The sequence below is a fragment of the Piliocolobus tephrosceles genome, chromosome Y (assembly GCF_002776525.5).
Source record: "Piliocolobus tephrosceles isolate RC106 chromosome Y, ASM277652v3, whole genome shotgun sequence".
NCBI lineage: Eukaryota > Metazoa > Chordata > Mammalia > Primates > Cercopithecidae > Piliocolobus > Piliocolobus tephrosceles.
This window is the reverse complement of record NC_045456.1, coordinates 16,136,436-16,142,435: the sequence shown is the minus strand read 5'-3', so window position 1 is coordinate 16,142,435 and position 6,000 is coordinate 16,136,436.

Below are 6,000 nucleotides of genomic sequence, written 5' to 3'. Positions count from 1 at the left end.
ATACACCATGGAATACTATGCAGCCATAAAAAAAGGATGAGTTCATGTCCTTTGTAGGGACATGGATGCAGCTGGAAACCATCATTCTCAGCAAACAATTGCAAGAACAGAAAACCAAACACCACATGATCTCACTCATAGGTGGGAATTGAGCCATGAGAAGACTTGGACACAGGAAGAGGAACATCACACACTTGGGCCTGTTGTGGGGTGGGGGAGGAGGAAGGGATAGCATTAGGAGACATACCTAGTGTAAACGACGAGTTAATGGGTGCAGCACACCAACATGGCACATGTATACACAAGTAACAAACTTGCACATTGTGCACATATACCCTAGAAGTTAAAGTATAATAAAAATTAAATTAATTAATAAAAAAAGAAAGTTTTGATTTAGACTGCCTATGTGGCCTCCAGCAGTAGATGTCTGGAGGCTGCATATTATCATACAGATTTAGGTCTTAGCCATAGTGGTAAGGGATACTGGGTTGTTAAAGACCCCACTTACTCTATTTGCTGGAATAAACATGGAAATGAATCAACCATGTAAACAAACAAAGTCATAAAGGTATTCTAAAAATAAAAGTGAACATTTATGTCATCTTAGTGTAAGGGTGCATTTCAAAGCATAATACGAAAAGCAGATGTCATAAAGAAAAGACTTGAAAAAGCAATTCCTTATACACTCATTAAAAACATCTATTGGTCAAAACATATTTAAACATCAAATTGTAAATGTCAACATGGGGGAAATATTTTCAAATTATGACACACACCAATATTCATAGTACAAAATGAGCTTTGTAAGTCAAGAAAAAGGAAACTAACACTGTGCTATAGGCTATTTATTAAATAAATATAAATATATGAATGTAAGTCTAACTTCACTGTAAATTAAAGAAATGCAAATAAAATATAGAAATGTGTGTATATATGTATATATATATATAATTCCATATAAATAATATTTTTGTAAAATAATAAACACATGCTGTATCTTTAGAAAGAAACTCTAGAGAATATGTAACAAAATATTAACAGTGGTTGTAATCATTTTATCCAAACATTATTATAATACTAAATATAATGTAAGTAGGAAAATTCTGGTAACTCCTCTTCCATTTATTATTGTCTATAATGAGCATACATTCATGGTTTCATTTCAGAAAATAATTTTATTTTTTTGGTAGAGACAAAGTCTCACTCTGTCACCCAGGCTGGATTGCAGCCTTGACTTCCTTGGCTCAAGTGATCCTCCTACCTTAGCCTCTCAAGTAGCTGGGACTACAGCTGCTCACCACCATTCCTTGCTAATTTTTTTATTTGCTGTAAACATGGGATCTTGCTATGTTGCCCAGGCTGATCTTGAACTACTGACTAGACCAATCCCCTTGCCTCAGCCTCCAGAAGTGGTGGGACTACAGGCATGAGTCACCACACCCAGCCCTCAGAGAGTATTTTAAAGGATTTTTTTATCATGTCAATGGGCATGATACTGTTCTTTTACCTCACCTTAACTGCCCTTTGGATACAAAATGATTCATGTACCCACGTGACACAATAGAAGATAGGAAGCAGTGAAACCGAGGAGAGGAATGAAAGTCAGAAACAAAGCTATGTAGTTGTCCAGGACTTCTGTCAATCATAGATATGAGAACCAAGAATGCATAAAAGGAATCAAGGAGGAACCATGCATTATTTTATTTATATTATGCAAAATAGGTTAAAATCAGGATGATGAGGTAATTTGCAAACCTTTGCAAATCAGGGAATCCCTAATTCCTTTCATGCATTCTTGGCTCTCATATCTATGATTGAGATACCCATGGCTCATGGCAAGTCAACAGTGATCAAGTAAAGGAGACAAGTATATTAGAAGACAGTTAGTTTATAGAGATTGATTTAGGGAAAAACAGGGAGAATAAAGAAGTAATATCCAAAAGAATGACAAAGTGTGGGTTGGAGATGTGTTCAATTGAGTGTAGTTGATTAAAGAAAAAATTAGGGAAACCATAGCATCTAGTGGAATTCTGATAAAACCCTTCCATTATAAAGTTCTGATACCAGCACATACCTCTTCTATTAAGAATTCAGCTACAGCTAATGAAATATGACTCAGCCTTAAAAAGGAAGGAAATTCTGACACAGGTTACAACATGGATAAACCTTGAGCACATTATGCTAAGTGAAATAAACCAGATACAGAGCAAATACTGTATGATTTCACTTACATGAGGCACCTAGAATAGTCAAATCCATACAGACAGAAAGTGGATGGCCATTGCCAGGGACTGGCAGGAGAGAGGAATGAGGAGTTATTGTTTAACAGGTACAGAGTTTCAGTTTTGCAAGATGAAAAAAGTTCTGGAGAAGGATGGTGGTGATGCTTGCACAACAATGTGAATATCCTTAGTGCCACTGAACTCACTTAAAAATGCTTAAGATGATCAATTTTATGTTACGTGCATTTTACTACAATAAAAAAATAAGATAGAGAATATGAAGTCAAAAAGCATGAAAGAGTTTTCTACCAAAGCAGTTTTAGATATGATTGGAGTTCTCAACCAAGCTATTCCAAAGAAGGCAAGGTTATCTGTGATGAAGTTAACATATGACTTTTTGTATTAGTCTGTTCTCATGCTACTAATAAAGACATAACAGAGACTGAGTAATTTATAAAGAAAAAGAGGTTTAGTGGACTCAGTTCCATATGGCTGGGGAAGCCTCAAAATTATGAGAAGGCAAAGGAGGAGAAAGGCACGTCTTACATGGTGGCAGGCAAAAGCCTGTGCAAGAGAACTCCCATTTATAAAACTATCAGATATTGCAAGACTTACTACCACAAGAACAATATGGGAGAAACTACTCCCATAATTCAGTCATCTCCACTTTGCCCCACTCTTGACACATGGGGATCATTACAATTCAAAGTAAGATTTGAGTGGGGACACAGACAAACCATATCACTTTTAAACATAATCTTATTTAAATAATCAATTACAAATTCATTGAAAACACAAGGCAGTGACCCTATAATAACACTGCTGAAGGAGACCCATAAAGTTTTCATTACACTCAATTATCATTTCTATTGAGCCAACAGATTCAAATAAAAGGGTAGGAGATGCAAGAGACACTTGATCTGAGGAACCATGCATTATTTTATACGTATTACACAAAATAGGTTAAAATAAGGATGATGAGGTAATTTGAAAACCTTTGGAAATCAATCTGTATATGATTGTCTTTTTAAATGTCTCCTCGGATCATGATACTCTTTGACATATTTTACTCTCTGAGAAGAGAAAGGTATTTCCAACATTCTAAATGCTGTATTTCACTGATGAACTGTCCCATCCAATACTTTGAATCTTCAATTGCCCTGAAATCCATATTTGGTAGAAAACTGGGCAACATGAGTTTTCCCATTGCAGTCTTTATGTGACTACTAGGCATGCCACAAATGGCTTCCGTGTTAGTGCCAGCATCTAGATGAGGCAAACACAGTGGCACCTGAAAACTCAGAGATGCCAGCAATCACAGAGCCCCTAGAGGTGTTATAGCTCTTTCTCAGGGAGTCCCGCGGTTCAAGCCCTGAAGAAATGTGGCAGCTCTTCACTTCTGTAGCCTGACAAGCGAGAGCATGTTACAGCTCTCTTTCTCCTGTAGTCTGGCAAGCAGGAGCATGTTACAGCTCTTTTATCCCCATTGCCCACAGCTTGGTGAGCTGCCAGGAACATCATAACTCTTTAATTCCCACCACCTGCATCTCAGTGAGTTTCAGGTTCTTGTCCCACGACTGAGAGGAATAAGGTGCATGGACACTAGCGAGTGAATAAGGCAGAGAAGAATTTTATCGAGTGACAGAAGGAATGCTTTCACCTGTGAGAGGAGAACCTGAAAGCAGGTTGCCATCTGTGAGGCTGAGTCTGGGGTTTTTATGGACCCAGAATGCAGGTGAAGTGTACTGATTGATCCATTGGTGGGTTTGGCAAAAGCACCATTCAATTGGTTAAAAGGCATTATCCAGAAAGAAACAATTAAGAGAGAGAGGGTAACATGGGGATAGAAGTTCTTGCTCCAGTCATGGACTCTATCCAGAACCAGATAAGCTCAGTTTTCAGGTTTAAACTGTCTTTGGCTTGAAGGTCGGGTCTTACCTGTCCCTGTCTGCCTAGGAATTGGTCTGTCTCCTGTCACTATCATCATCATACTATCCCCACTCCATATGCATACTTTTACCCTTCATTGTGACTAAACAAAAGGATTCAAAGAAAATATAAATACATTTCTCCAAAAATCTGTTCATTTTACCTATACATATAACATTATCTGTAGCAGATAAAATACACCATCTGATAAGAACATAGAATGGTGGCAGAAATGATTTTAGATTTGTTCTGCATACCCTTTGTTTTCTCACTGGGGAAGACAAAGCCATAGAACTGAACCAACTGGCCAAGTTAGCCAAGATTCTGTGAATCCCAACATTAAATTCTGTGCATATTGCTATAATGGTTTTCATCGTGGATTTCATGCATGCATGCTCTATAATATAACAAGTTTGTTGAGTATGTGGCTTACTTGGTTTGTGCCATAGTAATGTCTTATTTAAAGAAGTAAAATCCAAGCACAAAAACTTACTAAAAAAGAATTCTATTCTTTATCTGTGTCTCTCTAAGAATATTTAAAAGAATTCAATTTGTGGTGTTTTGGAACACTTTTATTTCTTTAATTGTCTCATCCCATATTCTGAGACCTTTCTTTCACCATGCCTCCCAATCATCCCGTCTGTCTCCCATAGTGTTTAAATGCTATTCTCTCTTCCCAACTCACACATCTACTGAAGCAGAGCACACATTTTTACTGAAGTCATACTAGAACATTTTTGGCTTAGTTTTACTCTTATTGGGTCGCTGTTTTCCAGTCTAAAGCTTAAAATAGGCTTCCCTGGCTTTACTGATCTTCTCCTGCTTTTAAATTACGTATTATACAAGGTAAGGTGAGAAAAGATGGGCTAAATTAAGCAAACTAACAGCTCTCTAAATGATTGGTCTAAAGGATGTCCAGAATGGACCAACACACTAGTGTTGGAAGTTTTAGATTTCAGACTCTTTTGCCCTGACATGATTATCAATGAGTTGCATGCAAGGACATGAGATACCAGGAGCTGTCATGTCATCTGAGACATCACAAGCATCTCAGCAGAATGAGTCAGGTTTTAAATAGCTTCCTGCCAGCTAGAATAACGACCAAGTCATAAGGTCCACTAGGAAAGGATTGAAGACATATTCAAAAACAAATACAAGATCGCTTGAAACTAGAAAAGAAAACTTTGCAGTGCAATGAGAAGTACCTTTTGACCCCTGGGACCTTAAGGACTGAATACCAGAGGTCAAGCAGGAAATGCTATGCGGAGATTGTCCTCCAGCTACTGGGACAGCAAGCCAGGCTGTTAGGGGTAAAGCTTGAACAAACATAAGCAGTGCCAAGCTGAGTTCATCTCAGAAAAGAAGGGTTATGTCTTTGTTTAGAGGCAAAGCAAAAGCACTTGGGGCCTAGATGCTCACAAATATCACTGACCAAAGTATATTTTAGCTCTGTGTCAGTTGAAGTTAGGATCAGAAACAACCACTGCTACTCTGTAAACTTTTTTTTTCTTTCTCACTCTTTGGGGAGAATTTCATGTTTACCCTTAGTTGTCTGATAAAAACTCTATTTGAACATTTACAATCTTGTCTCACATCAACTCGTCAGGATCCAAAAGATATCGACAGATGGGAATTACGAATCCACTCTCCCAAGATGAATGATGATTATATGAAAGTTGCAGGCTTTGCTCAGGTGGCTTGAAAATAACTTTGATAAAAAAAAGACTGTGAATCTTCAGCAAAGAATAAGGAAAAATAAAAAGCAACTCAAGTAAGTTATTATTTAATAAATGGAAAATTAAAAGTGTATACAAAAATAGCTGAGATAAGATTTCAGGCTTAATTCCTA